The sequence below is a fragment of the Diadema setosum genome, chromosome 2, assembly GCF_964275005.1.
Source record: "Diadema setosum chromosome 2, eeDiaSeto1, whole genome shotgun sequence".
Lineage (NCBI taxonomy): Eukaryota > Metazoa > Echinodermata > Echinoidea > Diadematoida > Diadematidae > Diadema > Diadema setosum.
In genome coordinates, this window is record NC_092686.1 from 10,659,490 (window position 1) to 10,672,805 (window position 13,316).

The 13,316-nt window shown below is 38.0% G+C and overlaps 1 protein-coding gene across 1 annotated transcript in view; it reads left to right on the plus strand.

The window, feature by feature from the left end:
* Positions 1–8,785: 8,785 nt before the first annotated feature.
* The window catches only part of LOC140239674 (plexin-A2-like), a 127,701-nt gene continuing 123,170 nt past the window's right edge, over positions 8,786–13,316 (plus strand). The window contains exon 1 of the mRNA XM_072319506.1: positions 8,786–8,915. The gene's annotated coding sequence lies outside the window, so the exon portion shown is untranslated. The remainder of the gene's footprint in view (positions 8,916–13,316) is intronic.

Consider the following 13,316-nt stretch of genomic DNA (forward strand, 5'->3'; position numbering starts at 1 on the left):
GTGACAGTTTCCTCTAATTGGAAGATTAAAGTGAAAAAAAAAGAAGAATCTTGTGCTAAAAGCCCTAAGAAATAAAAAACCTGTTAAATGGCCTTTCAGAGTTTAAAATGAAACATGGCTATCTTATTTTTTCATAATAAAATGAAGGGAAGTATCTGTGTAGTTCATGTCGGCCCATACTGGGTTACATCATAAATTCTTCAGAAATGGTCCCCGTGCACCCCCCCCCCAAAAAAAAAATCTACGATAGGTCAAAGGTCAAAGATCAAGTGAAATACATGCTCTCCTATTCATCCAATTAAACCTAGGTCAAGGAAGGTGACCATTCAACACATTTGTGACAAACATGCCATTATAATATTTTGCCAATTTTGTGAAAATGTAATCACACATTGTCCACATGTACTATAGACCTATTAGGAGAATCATGCATTATGGCGGAGGCATACCAGTCGTCATAGCGACATTTCTAGTTTAATATTACAACGAAGATTACGACTATTATTAGCAGTTGGTAATTAAGTGGTGTACGAAGACTAACTCAAACAATACATCATTATATGAGTGGCTATAATGTACAATTGATAAAAACCCAATAAATCTGGTTTTTTTTTTTTTTCTCCAGGTTATACAGTGCGTATCAAAAAAAAGGTAATCCAACTTTGGCGGGCTACTACTTTACAATTGTCAGCTATGGAGAGCTCAATGTTTTAATTCTAATGATATCATAAACCATCGAAAGCTATGCTGCCGGCTGAAAGCAATAACAAATTTACTTCTTGTATATTATAGAAAGAATGGCCACGCGAAAGTAACAAGATTAAATGCCCTGTTACTGGGAATTTGAAAACGATAATGACATTGTTTCCATTCCTGTTGTGTCGTTGGTTGTTGGCGTGTTTCCTTTCAAAGAGTGAAAGTAGTAATAATAATATAGTAGGTTAATAGATGTCGGCGTTAAAGCTTGTACAATATAACAATATCGGTTACAGTTTATTATTCCGAAGGTTCATTTTTTTTTCCCAAAGGTTCGTTATTCCGGAGGTGAACATTATGCGCAATGTATCTTCGCGATTCGGTCAGAAAGCAAAGCAGGGATCGGGAATGTCTACTGTTTGCGAGTCAGCTTCGCGCGCGGTGCAGTAACGTAGTATTAACACGTACTGTACACGAGTTCTTTAGTGCGTATGATATTATGTAACTCCATAATGTATCATCATCCACACAAACATTAAAACAAGGAAGAGAGAGAGAGAGAGAGAGAGAGAAAGAAATGAACGCAAAAGAAAGGAAAGGCGGAATTCAAAACGGAAATAAAAGCGGTAAAGACAGCTTTTGTTTCATTTGTCAACATCTAAGCATTGCTGAAGAGGGGTGTTGAATAGCTCAAACACCTCCCTTTTGCCCAAGGGGGGTGTTTGAACACCTTAAACACCCCCCCCCCTTTTGGCAAAGGGGGGTGTTTGAACACCCAAAACACCCCCCTCGGTACGCCCTTGGTTGCACCCCTAGCTAGCCTGGAGGGTGAAGCCAAATTCCATTTATTTCCATTTCCCTTGTCTTATTTTCAGTTTCCCATATCAAGAATAAATGATTTGTATTTGATTTAGTTAACATCTAGATAGGGTATCAGATTTCAATGTTCCATTCGAATGGATACTGCTTACAGTCCTCTCCCGTTTATAACAATCACGGTGATAACAAAAAACGGGCCCGAACATTATCCTCTCTATTTTTTTTTAATTGTTGATTGGTTTGGTTAAAACAAAATTTCAATATAATGAAAGAAAACTGCCAGTCCCAACGACTTCGTTATCACGGGAGTCAACTGTATTTATACAAGTATGAAGAGATTGGTTAGATTATGGGCAATGCAAATTTTACTGCTGAACAGCTAAAGAAAACTGATTTTCGCATGTCTACTATGGTTGCTTTTTTCACTTTTTATCAAGTTATTTTCGTGGAGTTTCGATTAGATTATTCAAGAGGGTGGTTGAGAGCTTTCAAGAACTCGAAACTCAATTTCTGAAGAATCACGGTCCTAGACATTTTAATGTGAGTGTGTACGTGAAAGAGGGTCGCTTTTTCATTCTTTTCTAAATTTCATTTTACAAATTGTATTTTTCGGCCGTCAGCGACCTGTGAACCACGCATCTATAAGATAATAGAAAAACCAACAACACCATCAATTTACATAATTCTCTCTGCAATCTATACAGTTTCCACGGTTTGGGAATTCCAGTGTGTCTGCGTGCTCAGCGGAATGACCCTCCATCTACAAAATGATGGCAATACCAACGAAATAACAAGATAATTAAAACGGTTTCTTGATTTACAGCTTAGACTTCATTTCAACTGTGACATGTCCATATCAGGTTGAGCAAGAAGATCTACCGTGTTTGTCCCGTCAACAACGCGGTGTGACTGATCATGAAGAGAACGCCCGAGAGAACGTGTCGGTATATCGAAAGAAAGTAACTCCCCTGCCCTAAGCTGGCTGATCAGGTTGACTTTTTTATACCGCCAAAATATTTACAAGCAAAACGTCTCGCAAACAACTTTCATAAATACATCTATAAAAATTCTTGCAAACTCCCATGAAAAGTTTGGGTCTGAGAGAGGTCAAGAGACGCTATTTTAAAACAACTTCGTCACTCGTATTGCCAATGAAATTCTAGGATTTTGAATAAGGCTTGACGACACGGGCAAGTTGCATGTTCGCAAGACTGGCTGAATTGGTCATTGGCCGACAGGGCGCACACGCGCGCCGAAAAAAAGACTATTTTTCTTCCATTTGCGACAGACATCAAAACGATTTATCATCGGAACGATGCTGGCGCGACGTAAACACAACTACCTTCGACCAGTCTCGTACACCGTGACCTTTGAACCCGAGAAAGACCCCTGGGTGAGGTCAGGGTTATTACCACAACATGCATAACTTGAAGGTTGTTCCCCCCCCCCCCCCCCCCATGGTGTGGTATTTTCATTTAATGTCGAATCAATGCATAAACGTCTTTTTGATAAGGCCGCGTGTTCCCACGGGTACGTCTTTCCTCTTTATAGTACGAACTTAAATTGACGTTTACATCGAATGTAAAGTAAGGAATCGCCAGATTTTTTAAAAAAAAAAGTGTATTTTGTATTGTCTCTGTTACTTTTGTTTCTTTTGTAAGAACGCACTACACCTTATAATTGCCATTTGATAGTCTGACTGAAAATAAGTCGTTCACAATAAACTATAAATAAACAAACGGACAAACAAACCGCCATCATCACCAGCAACATCAAACCTCCATGTGGTCCCTGAAAATCGTAGGTATGCAAGATCGTTTTATTTCACATTTGCATTGACACTATACAATTATCTCCTTAGGATTACATTTTGATGCATTTTAAGAACTTATTACTAAGAACAAAAGAGCAATAAACCCATTGTATTGGAGGCTAAACATATAGTTAATGATAGCTCACGCACCACTAAAGGAAAATAACATGTTCTTACATTGTGCGACTATATGGCAGCGCTAAACTCGTGTAACCGCCTTTCATTTTATGAAGTTTAGATATGAAATAAAAATCCTTTTTTTTACAGGCATATATATATATATATATATATATATATATAATGATGGCGAAAATTCAATCAAAAAGTAAACAAACAAAATAAAGTATTCGTTTTCATGAACTCAAAAAATATTTGTTTTTGAAAGAAAGAGAAATTAAGTTTTTGAAGTTATTTATCTCAAAATGATAGGACAATGCTAAAATAAAGGTTAATGATATAAGAATATGAGAGATTGAAAACCACAAGAAAACGTATGAAAAAAATGTGTCTCTGTGAAGATTCGTTGACTTGATGGAATCGCAGTAGTTCTGATGTCCTACTTTTATTTTTAATCTGCGTTGTCGTAACATAAATGATACGTGTGGAATACTCAAAGTTGATACAAAACTATACGCTGGTAGAATTCATCGTGAAACTATACATCTTTACATTCATTTACGCGTGTGTATTACTCTGCATATATTAGTCCGTTGACCGTCCAGAAAATGAAACATCTACACAAAGAATGAGAGACAATATCAAAACATGAGGTCCACCTCCCTGATCAAAACGTTCCCGCCAACGTCATCATTAAGAAGAAATATTCCACAATGTTCACTTCTTTAAGTATAGGTGTGGTGACTGGTGACTGCATATTTACTCGGTGGGTGTAAATCTGCCAACCAGCGAAATTCTCTCGCAGGAGTGATTGAAAAATTGCCATTTTTTGCAAGGTGTGCCCTAAGCCAACAAACAGGAACGTTTAGTATTACAGGTGTGTTATTGTTCGGAGCAATGAATATCTATTCGGAATCTCTGATTTTCTCACGACGCGATGAATTATGGCAATAACGGCCTGTCACCCGCGAGTGGCTCTTGGACGAAATGTCATCTTTATATTTCATCTCCTTCTGGTACAACAATTGGCTGTAAGTCATACCACATGAAATGTGTATCCCTGTTCTGAGGATTCATGGTTTTGTTGTTATTGTTGCAAGGAGTGAATAAACTGCTGCAGGAGTCAGTGGCGGATCCAGGAATTCCGTAAAAGGGGCGCAAAGAGAGGGAGCGACTTCTTCAGCTGACAAGAAAAAAAAAAATGTCCTCTGATATCGAGCGATTTCAAGCATACTTTTATCTTTTTTTAAAAAGGAACAAAATTCGCTTTATTTTCTTCTTCTTCTTCTTCTTCTTCTTTTTCTTCTTCTTCTTCTTTTTCTTCCTCTTTTTCTCCTTCTAAGAAATTAATTAAAGGGGCGGGCCCCGGTGACCCCCTGGAGCCACCACTGGGAGCTGATCAATATGAGCACGATTGCTGGCATGGCATCGACAATCAGAATAAGCCGAGTATATTTTATTATTCTAAACTCTTCCCCACGAAAGTTTTGCTAAAATTTTGCGTGTACGAGATGTTGGTGCTATACTAGTAAAGGTTTGTTGTGCCATACACAACGAGGGGATCGAAGACTTTGTTTGTGACTATGTCACTTGACATTTGTCACCCTGATCATCACCAATGGAAGGGTCTAGAGCCCAGTCCGGAGTTACTGATGATAGTCAATCAAGTGGGTGCACAATAAAGCATGGCCAGAACTGCGTAATTAGTAATATCAGTATACGCATGAAACGTAGCACAATCAGTTTTCCTTATCATCATAATACTTATAACCAATTATTTTCAAGGGTGGCGGGCCAATGCAGTGTACGTATCTTAGCAGCGGATGCTGTGAAATGCGTTCACCCTACACCCTATATACAACCGGCGTATTGGCTCATAATTCATGCTCCCTTCAAAAAAAAAAAATGTCATTTTGAATGATATCAAAGTATGTCAGATATGTTTTTGTTGACTTAAAACTTAAGTCAACAAAAAATATAATCATGTTTCATTTGTAACTAGGCAACGGAAAACCTCTATAATTCTGTAGCATGTGTCTTTTTGTGAAGGCATTTCTTTTTTTCACACTGCTTGAAAGCTTACAGAAAAAGAATGCCAGTGTAAATTGTTTGTCAGGGTTGCCATTAAAATAAGATATGTAAACCATTAGATATTCAGGTGCTATGGGACACAGTCACATAACAACTGACAATATATATTGTAGACAAACGTGAGCGCGGCAATGAAGGCGCAAATGAAAAACAAAAACAAAAACAAAACAAGACAAAACAGACAAACGTAAAAATGGGCGGAGGGTCGTTATTCCGAAGATTCCGAAGGTTCGTAAAAGAACGCACCATCTTTTCATTTCCGGATTATTGAACCTCTTTCGCTTTCGGATTAACGAACATTCAGAATAACAGACCATATATTTATTTTTAGGAGAAACGAACCTTCGTGTCTGTTTTCTTTGTTTTGTTTTGTATTTATGTATGAGCTTTCTGATACATTTATGTTGTATTTTATCCGCACGGACCTGCGAAAGAACAGTCTCCGGACTGAAGTATGCATGTGGAATGAAATGAAATGAAATGAATTAATTTGTATATTTTATTTTCAGATTAACGAACGAAGATTGGGAATTTGTGTATTTCGGAATTAGGAACTTTCGAAATAACGAACGTCACCCAAACCAACATTTTTAGGAGTCTTTCCATTTACCAAAGAATTGTTTTTAAGCTTGGTCAAGTGCTTAGGTGTATTTCCTAGCAACGGTCGCTCTGAAAGTATAACTCACCCTTGTAACAGACTGTTTACTGTTCACCACATAAAGGGTATGGGCATCAAGTTTCGTGCAGGATCAGAAAATTAGTTCCCATCATCGGTAACAAGTAGAATAGACTGCTTGATCTATGCACTCTTGAGGTCATGTTAATTAATCAATGTCATGAAAGTGAAACAATTGATATTATCAATGGAACTGTTGAATCGTGGGGGGGGGGGGGTACATTGTAGTTGTTTCACAGGGTCCAATGAGGAGTTTGCTCTCGATGAAGTGGCAAAAATTCTGGTATCGGAATGTGGATTTATATTACTGTCTGTTTCGATTATCTGATTTTGTGGCCAGGTCGTTGCACTATATCAACACTTCTTACTCCTCAACAATGAAAGATATAGATACAGACCTGTAGATGTTCTACGAGACTCAGCATTGTTATACCGTTGCTACTATATTCATTAAAAAAGAAAAAAATATCGGTAACATGCTAGTATAGTTAAGCATGCCAAATGCTGTTCCATACACCTATTACGCGTAAGGGACACGATTTTCATACAAAGATTATATATATATATATATATATATATACATATATATACTATGCTTTCAACTTCTATTATTGTAAGATCGTCATTTTCATGGCTGTGCGTGTAAAAAACGGTCAACACATACTTTACTCCGGTGAGATGATGATATTCGCAATCAACTGAATATCATGTAAAAAAACAGTGTACAATATGGGAAACATCATTGCATCAGGATAGCAATTGTCATACAGAGTCTACTATATGCAAAAGCTCCGAGGTGAAGTAATTTTGATGAGATATGCGGGTTATTCGAATTAGGAATACTTGAGTACAGCAGGTTAATAAGTTATTATATGTATAGACACATTGGTCATGTTTATATTCATCGGGGTGTTGTGATATTTGCTTCTGCAACAATTGCTCCAGCCTTATTTTCTTTAAGGACTTAGGGTTAAAAGATTGGATTGTGATAGGGTTTTAGGTTTAGTTTTATGTGGGGATTAAGATTAAAGGTTAGGATTATGTTTGTGGGGTAGAATCTATGTTTGGCTTAGCGTGGAGATATTTTATGGGAGCAATTATCGACGGAGCAAATGTCCTGGAGCCGTAATCGGACACCGGCATGTGCAAATTGTTGAAGTTGGAAGTAATTAATATCTAGACATTGCTTTAAATCAATTTTATGATACTCAAGAAGCATGGTTTCTGAATGATCAGTTTTGATTTTATGTCTGTACTTCGAATTTGCCAAATCGAAACCCAGAACAAAATTTCGCCGAGGATTACTAAGTATTTATTTTGCTGTATAGAGGACCTTGCCAACACTCTGTCACGTTTAGAAAGCACTCCGATAGTCTCAAATATGTAAAAAGTCCAACAAAACAAAACCAAAAAAAAAAAAAAAAAACCCACAAAAAACCCACCAATGTAAAGTCGTTGTATCCAGATTTTATGCATTTTAGATCCGATTTTGCTGAAACTTTCACCATTCTTTGCGTTTGATTTTGCTCTGAGAGGGAAAACGCACGCTTCGAATCTCAAGAACACAGGGAGTTGACATCAAATTGTCGTTGCTTTTACTACCATTCGTGTGAAAGTAACCATCACGTCATTTGTTTGAAATTGTAATGTATTTTTGACAAGTCAAATGCGTCCACGTTACACTGATTAGATGATTATTATGTTAAAAAAAATCTTTAACAGCTGTAGTCTACGAATGTTGCTCTTACATCTAGAAACGTGAGGGAGTTTCATCTCTGTGGTATTTTCAGGACTACTTGCACTCTCTCCATGGAACGAAAAAAATGGACACGCCTCCTCAAACATCACAGTAGTCGGCAAAATGTTTCGAAAAGGTTGTTTGCTAAATGTTCTCCGATGAGTTGCTTTATCTTGCAGAATAATGATATGACGCTGATATTAACAGGCTAACCGTTGTTATTTCTGGTCGAGGAAATTTCCATGTACCTTTCGACAGATGGCGCTATCCAACATAGTCATAAATCAGGCGGTGTCATTCCTGCGCGCCGAAGTTTGTATTTTGATTTCCCCTTCTTATTGCCCAACATCCAGCTGATCAGGTGGGGTTTTGATAGTGTGAAAAACTAGACACGTACTAAAGTCATGTCCAGAAAAGTTCTACAAAATCACGTATAAATCCAATTAGTTTAACGAAATTAATAGAATGTATCAAGAGTAATTTAATTTGATAATTTGTATCCTTATTTAACATATATATTTGTTCTGTATGTCGCTTGGTGGCTACATTTCTTATAATGGACTATATTCAAAGACTAGGAAACATCAGCGGTCCCGATATCGCCGATAACACCGCAGCATGTGCAGGCAACACACCCACTCCTTTTGCGCTCTTCCGAACACTGCACGAACTTCTGGCGTGCGGCGAGTGACGTGTACCGTAAAGAGCACTCTTTTTACCCCCACCACCAGGAGCATTCTGGTATGCCATGCCACCACACCACCGCTCCGAAAGCTAGTGGTTGCTGAGTACAGTTCCGCTCCTGCAGTGGCAAGCTCGCACACCTGTGAGATCGTGTGATCATTATCGTGTTAGTTTTGAGTAAAGGACGTGGACATCATTAGATGGAATTTACTTTATTGGTGACTTGACGGACTGTTGTTTGACGACTGCTAACCCGTTACCTTTCTACTTGCAAAACGAAGGTAAGTTATACTCTCCATCAACGTCAAAAAAAGTTTTGGAACATCGATGTGCCTAATGTGCATGCCGGGTGCAGAGGCGTGGAGTGCGTGTTGGTTCGAACCGTTGCCCGATCGTCGGGCCTTGGGCTAGGGAAAGCCACTGCACTGCGACCGTACCCACTAATAGGCTGGTTTCCAGGCGGGGCAGGCCACCTGATGTCTGACTCGTGATAGTGTTAGCAAGGGATGAAACTACATTATTATTGATGAATACTGATTGTGTCGATCATGCACCCACTATTAGTGGGTCCATGTTAAATGAATTTTCTTAGAATGTGACAGTGAAGATATTTTCATCAATTTTGTATATTATTCATTGTCCTTTTTGTCGAATGAAGCGGAAGGTATGTTGTAATGTAAACAATCTGGTTTGAAGTTTCCTCTATCTACTTGTAGTATTCGACACTCTGGCTTTGATAATGATTCACTTCACAATCGATAATGGACTAATTGAGAATTGTTGTAAATTAAAAATATGCTCTAATACTAATTTATTTGAGATTACAAAAAGAGATACTCATATGTTTCTGCTGTATCAGTTGAACAGTAACATGTTTTGGTTGGCCAAAGTAGTAAATGATTACATGGATCGAGAGGATTGAGTACATGTATGATACGACCAAAATAAAAAAGATTAAAAAATTAAATAATCCCTTACAGGCGAGTTCTGACCAGGGGGTGTTTCACGAAGTCAAACTTAATTTAAGATTGATAAAAAAAAATATGGTATGCCACTAGCTGTACTGGTTTTCCTGTTCAATTTCATTAGCCTACCGGTAATTACCACCCATTTCAGATTATCAATGCTTACAGAATAATTCCATTGTTATTTTTTTTTATCTTGTATTATCAATGGCTACATGAAAAAAGTCTCCAAAATCTTCATTTTCATTAGAAAGTTGAGCAACATTGAAGACACTTACATGTACAGCATACCATAATTTTTAGTCAATCTAAAATTTTAAGTTCGACTTAAATTCTTCGTGAAACACCCTCCAGTACCATGTTGAGCTGAGTATGTATGCATTATCATGCAAAATCTCAAATTTTTATTGAGGTGGACAAAATTTATAGATTAGATAATGCACATTGATTGTGTCTTTATAGAGGCTCATCAAATTGTTCATTAATATTATGATTTGGCATCATGGAAAGCCCCATTTGCTATCATAACAAAACTCAAATCATGCAAAATATAATGTGATTTGTTAATTGAGTGAGAAAAGGATACCCGGTAATCAATACCATGCCAGCACGTTTTATAAAAATACAATGTTTAAATGAAAGTTGCCATTGGTGACATTATTATGCAATGTAAATGGCATTTTTAGGTTGTAAATCATGAAGTTTTGATCTACATTGTTTTCCAAAGTGATTCACATCATTTTTTTTTATTTTTTTTTATGTAGCATTTGTTCATCTCTGATACTGTTGTCACTTGAGACCTGAGATATATTTGGTCCTCTATAACTTGAGATAGATTCTCTTTCATTGATTTTATGAACCTCAGTTGTGATATTATGGATTTAGGTCATGAGGTGTGATTAGCAGGGCAAGTGTTGGATTTAAAACAACTAACATGTAAAAATTGTTCCAATAATGTCACAATTTGCAATCAAGGGTGGTAATCAGTGGACAAAATACACCACAGATATTTAAATAGATAAATATTGCATGATGCTCCCAATGCCCCACCATATATATTGGAGTGAGAAGGAAATTGGCATTTCCCAGAACGTGGCAGGTGATTTCATGCTGATGAGAAGTAGATTGTCAAAAGGGGGAAACCATGGCATTCAAACACTGTGCTTATCTGCGTGTGGGCGAGTGTTAGCGCCCATTTACACCCCTCTCAGCCCAACGTACCCTTTTTACCACCACGTGGTCAGGTAGAGAGGCACAGAATGGGGGGGCTGCAGCATGGTATGTTGCAATACCTCTTGTTCCGTACACTTTCACAACCTCCTTGCCTTTTCACCCCCCACCTTCAGAAAGGGGGGATTGTCGCAAAAAGGACACCTGGTCCAACAGAAAGAGAAAGAGAAAAAGAGAAAGGGGGGGGGGTAGTGGTTACAATGGAGTAAACTCACCCCGAAGAAAACAAAACAAAACAAAAACAAGAATGGAAATCTGAAGGGTGGAGGGGTCCGCTAATGCTGCGGAATGTTTCCGCCTCATGTCTGGACATGTCTCTGGTTTCTTGAGGGAGAGTGCTCAAGAGAGATGACTGTGCAACTCTGCATGGATTTCTTCACATTTCGGCAGAATTAAAACTCTTTCCGCTGATATATGATTATAGAGAGCTGTCTGTGAGAAGGGATAACAATTTCCTCCCCCCTCCAAAAACAGAAAGACAAAAAGAATTTACTTCAGTGGGGCATTTATACACATATAATCCATCACACACATAGTGATACACACACACACACACACATACACACATACATACATTCACTGTAGTGTGTCTCTCGAGCAGCTGCTCTTTGCCGAGGTGCCCTGGATTTTGAAAGCAGGGATTGGTTGTCGGTCCTACAGCTTTCAACCCATCCTGTCTGCAACTAAACACCATGGAATTAATGATTTGTGTCATCTGATCAGATTGGACTTTTTCAACTGAAACACAGTGATGCAGACATCGTCTGCTCGAGCAGAATGTAAACTAGCAGTGTCAAAGGAGAATGATCCAAAGGGGACTTAGAACAGAAGAATTGAAGAATAGCAACCATGTCCTAGATAATCTTTGAATGTTGATCAGTTGTGCCAAGTGAAGGTATAGATGATATTGCATGTGAATCTTTGCTGGTCATCAGGCTGTGCTGGAGAGTATTATTTCCTGAAGAGCAGCCTTCATATCTTTGCCATCTATAGACAAAACTATTCAAGGTGCTACAAATGTACTTGTATTTGGATGAGCTAATATTGTTAGGACAAACATTTCCAATAGACACATGCATAGCTGAATATGCTCAGGAACTGTCTTTATTAGATTGAGATAGGTTCATTGGGCTTTTTCCAAATGGGAGATCAATCATTTGTATTAAGTAGAGATTGTAAAGAGATTTTTCCTATTGTATTAAAAGACATTACTCCTTTCAAAACTCTTCACATCACAGAGCAAAGACTTTTGTTTCTTCAGATGTATACAGTGGGGATGTTTCTGTATCGATTTGATAAAGAGTACCTAACCTAATGCAAAATCACTGTTTAGAAATGTACTGAGAATACTAGATGTCATATGACTTTAACTTTTATGCTCTCTTTGTCTGAAGCCCTTCATCATAGTTTCAGTTGTACTTTTTTTTTTCATGGAATTCATTGTTTGTGGTTCTCAGAGCATTGTTTTCAAAAGGAAGAAATCTTTCAGAACTGTGAGAGCTACCTTGTAACTCATCCTTTTGTGGTTGTGGATGTGCATGCTGAATGATGTGATTTTTTTCTTTGAACCAGTGTTGTAATCTCAGATCTGTTCTGATGACTTTCCATGTGTGTGTAATGTGTCTGTTTTGATGTCTGGCGAGAATAGACTGCTTACTTCCCAATGATTTGTCTGTGATGCATTATGCACCTGAAAGCAGAGTGGCCATCTAACAACATTTCCTGCTACAGTATACTGCTGATGGACCGAATCACATTTCTACAACATCTCATGTCATCAATAACGTAAATATGGCAGAAGATGATGAGGTGTTAATAATACTGTAAAAGTGGAAATTTTCGCGGTGTTGAAATTTTCGCGCATTTCGCGCAACCAGAAACTAGCGCGAAAATAAAAACACGCGAATATTTTTGCTTGCCATGCCTTCCTGTGCGTGATGTCTTGATTCCGCGGAATTAAAAACACGCGAAACTCTTCTGACCCGGCCTTGCGCGAAAAATTAGTCGCGTGAAAATATCCACTTTTACAGTATTTGGGTAATGAACTAAAGAGTAACATAACAGTAAGTGCCTGTCTGAAGCATAGCCACCATTGTAAAGAATGACTGTAACTTTTATGTTGTAGGGTTCTGCAAACACATCAACCTTCAGTTTCTTTTTTTTTTTTCCCATGCCGGATCCTCCATTATGAATACTTGCCCATGATGAAAGGTTGCGCCAAATTATAGAATTTGCGGTTTGGATGAAATCATATCCAGTTTGTCATAATGTAGACTTTAGAGGATGGAATTTGAACTTTGTTGAAGTCCAGTGTAACTGACACCCCTCCACCCAGTGGAAGTCGCTTTGTTCTCAAATAATTGGAAGAATGTGTCATCCCGGTGTGATTTTCCTGCCATTTGTTTGGCCTGTTCTAGTCCAGTGGATCGAGGGATAATAATATGAATGGGAGAGAATTATTTTGAGTTTGCCTAGTGAGAAAATTTC